At 44.0% G+C, this 14,528-nt stretch overlaps 2 long non-coding RNA genes across 2 annotated transcripts in view; one reads left to right on the top strand and one right to left on the bottom strand.

Moving 5' to 3' along the window:
- Positions 1 to 3,595: 3,595 nt before the first annotated feature.
- LOC123568663 (uncharacterized) overlaps positions 3,596 to 14,528 on the bottom strand; it is a 71,392-nt gene continuing 60,459 nt past the window's right edge. The window contains exon 3 of the long non-coding RNA XR_006692064.3: positions 3,596 to 4,049. This is a non-coding gene — a long non-coding RNA (uncharacterized lncRNA). The remainder of the gene's footprint in view (positions 4,050 to 14,528) is intronic.
- Positions 5,500 to 8,536, top strand: LOC141408411 (uncharacterized). Its single transcript, XR_012422827.1, has 2 exons — positions 5,500 to 6,006; positions 7,291 to 8,536. It is a non-coding gene; the product is annotated as an uncharacterized lncRNA (long non-coding RNA).

The following is a 14,528-nucleotide window of genomic DNA, read 5'->3' as shown; positions in this document are numbered from 1 at the left end:
TAAAACCGTTAGACAGGAACCATTAATATTTCAACGTCTTAAGTGGGGTTGGGGTATGGAGCTACCTTTTGTGAATTTTTTGTCTTATTCTTCCATCCTAAAATATACAGGCAGCATCTTTCTCCCATTAAATAGTTAGACATTGTTGAGTGTGCATTAGGTACATACTCCAGTCCACTCATGTCGTTACATCTTCACAACCACAAGCATATTATGTCTATGTTTCAAAGATGAGGCAACCAAGGCACTGAGGTGTTACATAACAAGGTTATGCAGTCGTGGAGCTGTGGCCTGAGCCAGGGAAGCCCTCCTCATGTGTGATGGTCCCACTCCTCCTCACATTCTCGGTTTTCCCCTTTTGCAGTCCCCAAGTTTCCCATGTCCTCCACCTATCCGCATACAGTCTCACTTTGTGGGAGAGACTTGACAAGTACTTCAGGCTGCCCAGTATTACCAGCCTAGATTCCCAGAGAAGGAGGCGAATTTCCTCCGGGAGAGCCATTACTGAGACTGAGAATCCACCCTTTATCGTCTGCCGCTAATAGCAAATGTCACCTGTTTGAAGCAGATTAATAGATTCTGCAAATGGTGGAGGATTTTCTCTCCCTAGAAACCCAAAAAGCCAAAGCCACTCTCTTGACAGCGTAACCAGCTTAGCCTTCCTGAGGGGAGTGCTGTGAGCACAGTGGGGCCTGCTACAGAGCACAGCGGTGCCTGGACGTTTTCTCTCTGCAGCTCTGCACGACCTCCCCCTGCTTTCCTCTGCTCTCCCCCCAGTAGCTGCCAATCACATGCCATCCCCAAGGAGCCACTAATCCCTGTGACAGGCTTACAGTCTGGTCTAGTTGAACCAGTTGCCCCTCTGGCCATGTGCATGATTTCTCCCTGCGACAGGGACCTCTAATCATTCTCTCTTCCTCTGCCAGGTGTCAGCCACAAATCTGGGCAGAGTCGTTAACGTGTCCACCTGTCTGAGCGCATTGTTAGGAGGATTCACCAGTCTGCTGCCGCCACCTGGAGAGGGGCTGATCCTGCAGAGGCACCTTTCGCCTGAGCCCCTTTACTCTTGACCCTCAGAAAACTTGGGGACTGAGCCGGCCGGGCCCTGTCTGGGCGCTGAAAGCTGGAGGGAAGGAGAGAGTGGGAGAGGAGCCAGGAGAGAAGGCACCTGCCCAGCAGGCATCGTTGAGTCTCTCATTTTTCTTCAGCCTCCCGCTGGGCTTTAGCTTGAAGCTCAGTCCAGTTATCAGGAAGGTGCTCTGGCCATGCCTCAATGTTGAGAAAAAAGCTCCTTTGAATTTCAGGAGGAGATTCTCGTGTATAGAATTCTCGCCCCCTTCTGCAGAATACACAGTGCTTTCAAGATAATTTCACTGCACCAGTGAGATAAAACGTCCTGCTCTAGGACCTGGACTGTTCAGAGAGGGCAGATACGGAATCCGTGTCTAGATGATTTTACGTCCTTTAAACAAATGAGTGAAATTAAATTCTTCCAATACATCTAGCTTCTGTGTGCACTGGTTTCCTCACTTAAAAAATTTATTTGTTCTACTTAATTCACAAGCTTGTTAGTAAAACAATATAAGTAAAAGAGTCTGAGAAATTCCCTAACGCCTTCATTCTGAGCTCAGGAAATATCTAGAAAAGGAAAACGACCTATGCTGGCTACAGAGAAGTTTTCAGCCTGTTATTCTCACATTTGCCTTGCTGTGATCCCACAGGAGGTCGGTGGTTTTGTGCACAGAAGAAAGAGAAATACCTGGAATTAGAATTACTGACAAAATAACCAGGTCACCAGCAGCCTTCAAAACCGCACAGGACCTGCTGGCTTGAGATAAGTCCTCACAACCTTCACACTTTCCCATTCACTGGAAAACCCAAAAGAGCCTCATGAGGGGCCCGGTGATTAGAGATAATTATAATCATAGTAACAATAATAGCAGCAGTCATCTATGGAGTGTTATAGGCCTACTGATGTTCTAAATCTGTATGTGCATTATTTCAAATTATTTTAACAACAAGAGGAGGAAACACTTACAACTGAAAAAAAAAAACAGATTGGGCCGGGCGCGGTGGCTCAAGCCTGTAATCCCAGCACTTTGGGAGGCTGAGACGGGCGGATCACGAGGTCAGGAGATCGAGACCATCCTGGCTAACACAGTGAAACCCCGTCTCTACTAAAAAACACAAAAAATTAGCCAGACGTGGTGGCGGCGCCTGTAGTCCCAGCTACTCGGGAGGCTGAGGCAGGAGAATGGCGTAAACCCGGGAGGCGGAGCTTGCAGTGAGCTGAGATCCGACCACTGCACTCCAGCCTGGGCCACAGAGCGAGACTCCGTCTCAAAAAAAAAAAAAAAAAAAAAACAGATTGGATAATTTAGGCCAACGACCTCAGGTTAGACATATCATAATGAAATAAGCAGGGATTAATCCCAGGAGCTCTAATTTCAGAATTCATACAAATAACTATTCTATTTTAGTATATTGTATGAAAGGGGAATTTTGAGAAGGAAAATGAAAAATGAGGAAAAATTGGTGATGTGAGTATGCTTCATTGGGGAAGTAAAATTTTGAAATTAGATTCACCTTATTTTATTATTATTATTATTTTGAGACGGAGTCTCACTCTGTCGCCCGGGCTGGAGTGCAGTGGCACCATCTCGACTCACTGCAACCTCTGCCTCCCAGGCTCAAGCAATTATTCTGCCTCAGCCTCCCAAGTAGCCAGGACTACAGGTGCGTATCACCACGCCTGGCTAATTTTGGTATTTTTAGTGGAGATGGGGTGTCCCCATGTTGGCCAGGCTGGTCTCAAACTCCTGACCTCAAGCGATGCACCCGCCTCGGCTTCCCAAAGTGATTACAGGCATGAGCCACCGTGCCCAGCCACCTTAATGTTTGACTTGCTGCCCTTCACCTAAGAGCTAAAGAGGCTCCAGAACTTCACACTAGTACCTGTCAACCCAGTTCATCCCCTGCCCCTGCACCTGTTGTCTCACATCGTCTCATCCACTCCTTGCTCTCACCTTCACCCCGCTCTCTTTCCATTTGCCTCCAGGTTTTGTTCTGTCACGTATTCTATTCACCATTACAGATGCAGGTTCCAGAGAAGGATCACTCAGTCCTGCCCCACGTTGCCACTTCCGAGCAAAGGGCTGGCCGTCAGAGCCCAGGAGATAACTTCAGACTGTATTCTGTAAATAACCACTGAAACAGTGGAGGGGAATGTCACTTGATGTTCATAAATATTTTTAGCCATAGAAATAATCAAATTTCCTTGTCAAATGTGTCTTTAACCACGGCTCTTCTAAGTCTTTTGTCATTCATAGACAATATCACTTTACTTTGATTCAAAAAGTGGTTTATAGTTGCCTACAGCCAAAAATTACTTCTTCTACAAGGACATTCGTGAAAAAGACCATAACAAGTACTCTTGAATGTAGATTTTTTATAATTTTGGAGATTATAGCATTGGATTAGGTAAAAACTTACAAAACTCGAATAAACAAATGAATGAGTCCATGAAGATTACTAACCCAACATCAAGTAGAATAAATTAATTACATGAGACTGAACTGATGAAAGACCAAAACAATTTTTATGACTTCTTTTTATTTGAAATATTGCTGATTCTTTTTATTTTTGCTTTTCAGAGTCAAGACAACATTTTTTTTCTTTTAAGCTATTTACAGCTTACAACAATGGGTAAAATGTGTTGCTGTGAGTGAAATGGGAACATTCACCTTTCTTTCTGCCTGATCTCTACAGAATTTGAAAACATTTTGCGGGTCTTTGTATTTTATGTCAATATAGTGTCAGCGTAACTTCAATGAGAATTTGCTGTCTTTGTGAGAGGGCAGTTAGGAGTATAGTTTCCATTACCAAAGCTTTGACTGAGATGTCATCATATTTCCAGATTGACCAGATTGCTTTGAGGAACGAAGAAGCTGTTAAACCTTTGGAAGAACTGGCCTGATACGTCGTCTCCATGGTTCTCCTACAAGGTGTATGAGTCCATTTTTATGCTGCTGATAAAGACACACCTGCAACTAGGAAGAAAACGAAGTTTAATTGGACTCACAGCTCCACGTGGCTGGGGAGGCTCAGAATCATGGCAGGAGGCCAAAGGCACTTCTTACCTGGTGGCACCAAGAATAAATGAGGACGATGAAAAGGCAAAAACCCCTGACAAAATCCTCAGATTTTGTGAGACTTATTTGCTACCATGAGAACAGTGTGGGGGAAACCGCTCCCATGATTCAAATTATCTCCCACCCAGTCCCCCCAGCCCTCAACATACGGGAATTAAGGGAGTACAGTTCAAGATGAGACTTGGGTGGGGACACAGGGCCAAACCATATTACAAGGTTTGTAACCTTGCAGTAAGGAAAGAATGTCACTTTCTGACAAGCCCAGGAACTTCAGGATATTTTGGGGACCTCAAAAAAAGAGGGATTTACCCACTTCGTACAAGTATTACAGGCAAAATCTGATGGCGAATTGTCAGCCTGGCTTCCGATCTTAAGAGGCTTTTAAAGATTGAACCTGAAATTCATTATAAAAGAAAGTTTCAGTCAAGTCAATTTAAAAAGCACTTACGTGGCCAAGTACTATCCTGGCTGTACTTTAGTCAAATAACCAGGCCAAGTAAAACAAGTCTAAACTTTATTTTGCAAATAAACTGGTCCTACTGTAAACCAAAAAGTACCGGAGACAAGTTTGAATCAATTTAAAAGTTTATTTTGCCAAGGTTAAGGACATGCCAGTGGCACAGCCTCAGGAGATCTTGATGACACGTGCCCAAGGTGGTTGGGGCACAGTTTGGTTTTACACATTTTAGGGAGACATGAGACATCAATCAGTGTATGTGCCGTGTACATTGGCTCAGTCCAGAAAAGAGGGACAACTTAAAACCAAAAGGGGGTTCCAGGTCAGGGGTAGAAAAGAGACAAATGGTTGCATTCTTTTGAGTTTCTGATTAGGCTTTTACTGAATATGCAATTTACAGAAATAGTTACTTATGCCTTGGTCGGGCTTAGTGAAGCGGTGGAGCAGAGGACGCAGTCAGCTGCGCGCGTCTCACGTGAGCAGAGGACGACTCTGACATCTGCTTGTGCTTTGTCTACAAGGAATTTCCTTGTGGGCAAATTGTGAGGGAGGTATGCGGTAGCTTTTCAAAAGTTTTGTAGCTATCTTACTGAGGAATAGACTATAGAGACTGGGAGGCAGGTTTGCATGACAAACGTCCCAGCTTGATTTTTCCCTTTGGCTTAGTGATTTTGGAGTCCCAAGATTTATTTTTCTTTCACATTTATTTTTTCTTTGCTTACATTTATCTTTGCTTAAATTAAATGTGGGACTGGAAAAGAAAATTTATGTTTCAGAAGAAAACTATAGTATACTTGTTATCAGATTCTAGCCCTGACCATTTTTATTTTTTCAGTTTTATGATTTGCCTACAATTTAAACTAAATCCTAAATTTTTTTTTCTGGTTACAGGTCTTCAGTCAAAATTTTCCCCCATTTTTTTAAACTCACTGAAATTGATAATACCTTTTTACTGAGGCCTTGCAAGCTGAAGTTTATGCATATCTAACCTTGTGACATAGAAACTACAAACCACAAAATCTGTCAGATCGCCAGCGTCTACTTCCGCCGTAACTAAAGAGGCCTCAGTTGAACAGCTGGATACCTCAACTGACTGCTTTCCAGACTCTGAAGAAATCCGTTTATAGACTGCTCCAAATGTTAACCTTTGTTTTTCTGCTGTTTTGGAGCCCATCTGCAATGCCATTTCCTGAAACGAGACACAGCTGTTTAATTGGACTGGGCTACTCCTAGAAATAGAACACCAGTTTAATGACAATTTTTGCTTCTCAGCTATTAACTCAAATATTATCTTCACACCCAACAGCTTAGCTTTTAGTGTGTGAACTTCGAGGGACATTTTAGACAGAGGACTTTTGGGTTGCAGAATGGTTCCCTGATACATGACACCTGGGCATGGTGAGTGCTGTCAAACATTAAAACACCTCACAAACGAGCCTCAGAATCAGGGTCCCCCTAAAACTGTTCTGGGGCAGGAAGGGACTCTCTCTCTGTAATTTCCTTACCTAAGAAATCTTCTTATCAAAAAACCCACAATTGCCATCTAGTCCATTCCTGAAATCTCATTTCAGACAGAAATGCTACCACCTGGATGGTCTTTTTCACGAGATAATGCCTGCCTCTTGGGGTCGTTCAGATTCCAAAACGTATTGTTTACAAGTTAATTTCTGTCTCTGAATTCCACACAGATTCTTCCTAATGATCATCACTGCTCCCGAACAGCATTGTCTGCGTCCCCGTCTCCTCCGTCCTCTGTGAAAAGGGTTTATAAGCCTCTGTGCCCTCTGTAATAACTCTGTGATCCTCCCCATGCACGTTAAAAATGTGTGTACCTCTTCCCCAGTTAATCTGTCTCCTGCCAGTCAATTTTCAGCAAACCTTCAGAGGGCGAAGGAGAAGTTTCCCGTGGCCCCTGTACCCCTTAGCGGCCCCGAAACACTTATTTTTCCATATTATGCCCCTTATATTAAATTGCTAATTTACTGAACAGATATTTTTCAAGCATCTCCCCATTTGCCAGGCACCATTCTGGGCACTGGGACATAAAGAGACGTGGAGCTGCCTTGTGATACAGGAGGTAGAAAGAAATTATTTAGGCAGATAGTGAGGGTAAAACTGTCTTTGGCAGAGCTTCCCTTTCAACAAAAAGCAGCCCAAGAAATTTTTTTTTTTTTCAAACAAAGAGCAGCCTGAAAAGTTGAGCTCCCAACATAGACAAGCGAGGTGGGAGCTTGCACGGGGGATGCCGGCAGCTGCGCCAATAGAAAGGGCTACCTGAGGGTCAGGCATATCCAACGTGGAGGCTCCATCTTCCCTTTTCTTGTCACCACCTGTACATAAAGAAACGGGCAAGATGGTGCTGCCCAGGCAGAGGACCCGCCTGCACAATAAATGGTTAGGTTGAGGGTGGCCCAAAATTCCCACCCTGTGCAAATAGCACGTCTAGTCCTTACCAGTTTTTCACACCCTGTGCAAATGCCACACCTGGTCCAACCAATCCTTTGCGCTCTGTGTATGTCAAATATCACCCCCTCACCAGGCATCTGTAAAACTGCCTACATTTCACCACGGATCCAGCAACTCATTTCTTCGGGACCCTTCTCTCCCTCAGGGAGCTGTCCTCCTTCTTTCACCTGTTAAACTGCCGCTCTCAGCCTCACTCCTGTGTGTCTGTGTCCTTAGTTCCTCAGCCGTGAGACCACATTCCAGGTACCACCTCAGCCGTGAGACCACGATTCCAAGTATCACCCCAGCCGTGAGACCACGATTCCAGACAACGAGGCCGTTTCACTTGCACACTCACTTGTGCACTCGATTTGTCTCATTCTAGGCCACCGACTAGGTACCTCGGGTAAGTAATACAGCATATTTTTATCCTATGTTTTCTTAGAATAAGTAATGGGGATACGAGAAGCTACAATCTCAGTCATACCAACGATTATGGAATCCATGGGAAGCATGTGTTACAGGACTCGGACCGGGTGAGCATCGGTCTTCTTTCCGTGGCTGCTGTAACAAATGATCACCAACTTGGTGGTTTAACACAATTCATCATGCAGTAGAGATGGCCTGAGTTCAAAACACTTTCACGGAGCTAAAACTGAGGTATTTCGGGAGAGCTGCACTCCTGGAGGCTCTTGGGGAGCACTGGCCCTCGGCTCTCCTGACCTCAGGTGGCTGCCGGCACTCCTGGGCTGCAGCTGCCTCACTGCAATCTCTGCTTCTGTAGTCACGCAGGGGCCAAGGCAACATGTCGCTTCACCCTCTGAAGGCTTGCTAGTAACTAAACTGAGAGAGAATCGCTGGATTCCAGGCCTCGGAACCCCAGGGCTCCTGAGGGCCCTCCCCTGTGGCGTGCGAGGATGTGGAGCTCGCTTGCAAATGTCCACAGGAATATTGCATTTCAGTGATGTCCTAGCTCCTGCGGAAAGGCCGTCCATCCTGTTGTCAGGACTCACCACCACCAGTTCTGCCACCATAGATGGACCGTGGCCAAGATGGGCTGGGTCTCTCTGGAAGGAGACAGGGCAGCTGTCGGAGGGTGTGCTGCCTGCGTGCAGAGCCAGCCTTTGTCACCAGATGGGACTTGACAGACAAGGTCTGAGCCTGTCTTCGTTCTGCCAAGGCCATCAGGACAGGCTGCCCAGGGGGCAGTGGAGGGGTTTTGTCTGGGACACAGGACATCTGAGCCAACCTCTTCGGTGCCTCAGTCACCACGTCTGTAAATTGACAGGGCTGAACTCTGGGTTTGACCCTGTTTGACATTCCCGGGCTCCCCAGTGTCCTGGGTGGAGCGAGGAGTCCCAGTGTGGGGAAGGCAGTGACGATGAGGCTGATGTTTGTCAGGCATTTGCAGCGTACCTGACACTGCTGAGCACTCGATATCATTTAATCCTCACCACGATCTAATAAAGAAGGTGCTATTTGTTGTTGTTGTTGGACAGAGTCTCGCTCTGTGTCTCAGGCTGGAGTGCAGGGGCGCGATCTCAGCTCACTGCAACCTCTGCCTCCCGGGTTCCAGCTATCTTCCTCCTCAGCCTCCCTGGTAGCTGGGATTACAGGCGCCGCCACCATTCCAGCTAAGTTTTGTATTTTTAGTACAGATGGGGTTTCACCACGTTGGCCAGGCTTCTCTCAAACTGGCCTCTGGAGATCCACCTGCCTTGGCCTCCCAAAGTGCTGGGATTACAGGCATGAGTCACTGCGCCTGGCTGGAAGGTACTATTTTAAATCATCATTTCACAGATGAATTCTCTGAATTTTGCCGAAGGTATGTATATTATTCAAAGTTGTACTTCTAGAAGTGGTGGCTGCGCAGGATTTGTATTTCAGGTTGTTAGACTGCAAAGCACACATCGTTAGCCTCTACTTTGTGCTTTCCAGCAGGACAAGCAGTACCTGAGAGCACTGAGGAGCACCTGGACCCAGTGACTTCTCTAATCTAGTGTGGGGGAGACACGCCCCTGCCAGTGAGCCATGTTCTGTGCAGGCAACCGCTGGCCAATAAAAAAAAAGTCAGGCGATGTCAAGTGTATATCTTTTTTTTTTTTTTTTTTTTTTTTTTTTTGAGACGGAGTCTCGCTCTGTGGCCCAGGCTGGAGTACAGTGGCCGGATCTCAGCTCACTGCAAGCTCCGCCTCCCGGGTTTACGCCATTCTCCTGCCTCAGCCTCCCGAGTAGCTGGGACTACAGGCGCCGACCACCTCGCCCGGCTAGTTTTTTGTATTTTTTAGTAGAGACGGGGTTTCACCGTGTTAGCCAGGATGGTCTCGATCTCCTGACCTCGTGATCCGCCCGTCTCAGCCTCCCAAAGTGCTGGGATTACAGGCTTTAGCCACCGCGCCCAGCCTAAGTGTATATCTAATTGACATTAAAATACACATTTGAAAATTTGGAAATTCTTTTTTAAATAACATTTTTAAATTTCATTTTTAATATATTTAGGGAGTCTAAGTTCAGGATTCTTCCATGCATATATTGCAGAATGGTGAAGTCTAGGCCTACAGCATACTCACCATCCAAACAGTAAACACTGTACCCAAAGGTCGTTTTTGTTCCTCACCCCCTCCCACCCTCCCACCTTTCATAGTCTCTAAAGTCTATTATTCCATCTGTATGTCCATGTGTACTCACTGTCCAGCTCCCACTCATACATGAGAACATGTGGCATTTCACTTTCCCTTTCTGAATTATTTCACTGAGGATAATGGCCTCCAGTTTCATCTACGTTCCTGAAAAGACATAATTGTTCAACCTTTTTTATGGCTGAGTAGTATTACATGATATATATGTGTGATATATATATACACACACACACACAAAATGTGTAAATATATACACACACACAATGTGTATAGAAAACATATAAAAGACATTTACATATATAAAAAGCGTTTCTTTATCCAGCCCTCCGTTGATGGACACGTAGGTTGATTCCATATCTTTGCTATTGGGAACAGAGCTTCTGTAAACATACAAGAGCAGGTATCTTTTTGTTCTAATAAATTATTTCCCTTTGAGTGTATCCCCAACAGTGGGATTGCTGAATCAAATTGTCCTTCTATTTTTAGTTCTTTGAGAAATCTGCATCCTCTTTTTCACAGAAGTTGTACTAATTTACATTCCCACCAACAGTGTATAAGTCTTCCCTCTTCTCTGCGTCCTCACCAACATCTAGTGTTTTCAGACTTTTTAGTGACAGCCATTCTGATTGGTGTAAGATGGTAGCTTATGTGGTTTCCATTTGCATTTCTCTAACGATTAGTGATGCTGAGCATTCTTCTGTATGTTTCTTGGCAGCTTCTATGTCTTCCTTTGAAAAATGTCTGTTCGTGTCCTTTCCCACTTTTTAGTGGGTTTTTGTTTTTTTTTTTTTTTTCTCATTGAACTGTTTGAGTTTCTTATAGATTCTGGATATTAGCCCTTTGACTGATAGTTTGCAAATTTTTTTTCCGTTCTGTAGGTTGTCTGTTTACTCTGTTGATTATTTATTTTGCTGTGCAGAAGCTTTTTAGTTTAATTAAGTTCCGTTTGTCTATTTTTGGTTTTGTTGCACTGGGCTTTTGAGGACTTAGTCATACATTTTTTTGCCAAGGCCAACATCCAAAAGAGTTGTTCCTAGATTTTCTTCTAAGATTTTTGTGTTTTCAGGTTTTACCTTTAGGTCTTTAATCCATCTTTGGTTGAGTCTTACATATGGTGAGGAGTAAGGGTCCAGTTTCTCCCTTCCGCATAGGGCAATCCGGTTTTCCCAGAACAATTAAGTGAATACGGTGTCCTTTCCCCAGTGTCTATGTATTTTTTATTTTGTCAAAGATAATTTGATTGTATGTATGTGGCATTATTTCTGGGTTTGCTGTTCTGTTTCATTGTTCTGTGGGTCTATTTTTACACCATTACCATGTGGTCTTGGTTATTGCAGCTTTGGAATAGAATTTGAAGTCAGGTGATGTGATGCCTCCTCCTTTGTTCTTTGTGCACATGATTGCTTTGGGTATTCAGCCTCTTGTTCGGCTTCATATGGTTTCAAGATTGTTTTTTCCAATTCTGTGAACAATGATGTTAGTAACTTAATGGAATTACATGGTACTTCTCGGTTGCTTTGGGCTGTATGGTCACTTTAACAATATTAATTCTTCCAGTCCATGGGCATGGGAAGTCTTTCCATTTGTTTGTGTGACCAACGATTTCTTTCATCAGTGTTTTGTAATTCTCCTAATGGAGATATTTCACGTCTTCATTTACATTTATTTCTGGGTATTTTATCTTTAAAGCTATTGTAAATGGAATTGCCTTCTCAATTTGGTCCTCTGTAGATTGTTACTGGTATATAGAAATGTTACTGAATTCTGTACTTTAATTTTGTATTATGAAATGTTACTGAATTCATTTATCAAATCTAAGAGTTTATTGGTGAAGTCCTTTAGAGTTTTCTACATATAGATCATATTATCAACGAATAGGAACAGCTTGGTTTCCTCTTTTCTAGTTTGAATGTCATTTTGTTCCTTTCGCCTTGTTCCTCTGGCAAGGACTTTCAGTACTATGTTGGATAAGAGTGATGAAAGTGGGCGTCCTTGTTTTGTTTCAGTTCTTAGAAGAAATGCTTTCAACTATTCCCTGTTAAGTAGGATGTTGGCTGTGGGTTTGTTGTGTATGGCCTTTATTATGATGAGCTGTATTCCTTCTATGCCGAGTTTTTTAAGGATTTTTATCATGAAAGAATGCTGAATTTTATTGACGTATTTTTGTGTCTATTGAGATAATCGTATGTTTTTTGTTCTTAATTCTGCTTATGTGATGCATCACGTTTATGGACTTGTGTATGTTGAACTATCCTTGCATCCCTGAGGTAAATCCCTCCTGATCATGGTGTATTATCTTTTTGATGTGCTCTTGGATTCCATACGCTGGTATTTTTGTTGAGGATGTTGTGTCTGTGTTCATCAGAGATACTGGTATGTAGTTTTCTTCTTTTGTTGTGCCCTTATCCGGTTTAAGTACCAGGGTGATCCTGGCCTTGTAGAATGAAGTAGGAAGAATTCTCTCCTCCTTGATTTTTCAGAACAGTTTCAGAAGGATTGGTGTTAGTTCTTTGTGTGTTTGGTATAATTCAGTTGTGGTATAATTCATCTGGCCTTGGGTTTCTACTTCTTGGGAGTTTTTATTACTGATTCCTAGAGTTACTCATCATTGTTCTGTTTTGGATTTCTCCTTCTGCCTGGTCTGATTTCAGGATGTTGTGTGAAAACTTAAAAATCTACAGTCCATCTTATCCAAATGTTTGCAATCATGCAATCTCTGGGTCCAAGCCTCTGGGCTTACAGGTTTCCTGCCTGTGACAGACCCAGTGTGAGACAGGCAGAGAAGGACCCGCTTTATTAGTGCATTTGCTTGGCCACGTTGCAGGCTCTTTTGGCAGCCAGATTTCCTGCACCTTCGTGTGGAATCTGTGGCCCTTTAATGCGCTATGTAGACTAAGTACCGATTAAAGCTTTCAGCGCGCTCAGTGCTGGCAGCCTACAGCCGCTTAGTCACCCAGGGTGAGCTATTAAATAAGGGATTGCTGCCCGAGTGCCATCTAACAGCCACGCACAGCGGCTGGCCAGTCCCTGTCCTGCCCGGCCATCTGTGCACCTAAAGGCCAGAGAACATGGATGAGCTGCCCAGAAGGAGGCTGGTTTAGAGGGAATTGTATCTACCAAAGAGGCAGTTTTGTGAATTTCCAATATGCAACTTCAGGGAATTGTTTTCCAGGTACTCAAATATATTAAGATATTTTACTATAACTTCATACTATGTGTGAACAATTCGAACTCTCTCTTTTAGGATGTAATCTTCATCAGGACAGGATCAACGCTATTCAGGAGCAATATTTGACATCAATTAGGGGCTTATTATATGGCAAACCCTTACAAAATGCCATATACATATACACACCTTCCCAAACCCTGAGAACTCTTTGTATCCACATTTCATAGTTTTTAGCAGTTACTGTGAAGAAGTCATGGGCCTGTCTGGGGTCACTCCGATGGTGAGTGACGAGTGAGGGTTTGTCCAACGTCCCTTGGACCCCAGATGCTCTGGGATGTGTATCCGATGTGGTTTACTCTCCCTCTCACAGTGTCCTGTTAGTAAAAGTAAAAATTAACATCTATACAGTGCTTACTATGAGCTGGATGCTGTCCTGTGTGTTTTGTATAAATTACCTTAAAATTAAACTTCACAAAAGTCTTAATGAGGAATGTGCTGTTAATTTTGTTCCCGTTTTATGGATGAGAAAACTGAGGTGTAAATGGGGTAACTTGTCCAAAGTACTGTAGCTTGTGTCAGAGACAGGATTCAAGCCAGAAAAACTAGTACCAGAGACCATCCTCATAACTTCCCTGCTGTCACAGCTCTTCAAGGGTGTTAAGAATGTCCGTGAAGCTGATATTTTAGCATAAGAACAGGTTGATTGGTCTGGAAATTCACATGGCAGTTATAACATTCATAGTTTTCCTCCGTCCCTCCGTGTTTATAGGCAGACCCCCCACATCCATAGTCTTCCTCCGTCCCTCCGTGTTTATAGGCAGACCCCCCACATCCATAGTCTTCCTCCGTCCCTCCGTGTTTATAGGCAGACCCCCCACATCCATAGTCTTCCTCTGTCCCTCCGTGTTTATAGGCAGACGTGCCACATCCATAGTCTTCCTCTGTCCCTCCGTGTTTATAGGCAGACCCCCCACATCCATAGTCTTCCTCCGTCCCTCTGTGTTTACTCGCCACACAGATTTAAATAAAGATGCTGCGTCCCATGGCCTGGCTGATTTTAGATTCCCGAGTTATGAGTACGTTACCTCTAGGAGGTTCACAGGCTTTGAGTATTGGAGCCTTTGATTTGTGTGGGGATCCACTGCTCCTGCTATTGACTACGTAGCCTGCTCTAACTGTTATTATTATTGAGCTGAGGGTCAGATTTTTCAGACCAGAGAGCTCGGGGAACCGGGCCCTTGCTCCCGGACAGTAAAGATAACTGACGGAAAGGTTGGCTGTTAGACCAAATAGACAGCACTCTCAGAAATTCTGGAAGGGTATGATGGCTGTTTGGGCAAGAATTGTGGTGGAGACAGAGAGAAACACATACATATAAGGGTTGTTTAATAAGAACATCGTAATGAATTGAATTATGGGGTGAAGGAAAATGAGGAAGTAAGGGTGTTGAGTTTCTAGCTTTTGTTACTAGTTATTTTAATTTGTTAGGAAACAGTACAGAAAGTGGACTAGTTTCAGAATGAGAGAAGGAAGGTCATAAACTCTATTGGGAGGTTGTTGGGTTTTAAGGCTCTTGAAACGTCCAGGAAGAGAAACGAAGGAGGCCATTGGACACAGGGGTCCGAAGCTCAGAAGAGAGGTCTGGACGAGAGACAGTATTGCTGTGT

The sequence above is a fragment of the Macaca fascicularis genome, chromosome 14 (assembly GCF_037993035.2).
Source record: "Macaca fascicularis isolate 582-1 chromosome 14, T2T-MFA8v1.1".
In the NCBI taxonomy this organism is placed as follows: domain Eukaryota; kingdom Metazoa; phylum Chordata; class Mammalia; order Primates; family Cercopithecidae; genus Macaca; species Macaca fascicularis.
The sequence above is the reverse complement of the archived record's forward strand: the minus strand, read 5'-3'. Positions and strand labels throughout refer to the sequence as shown.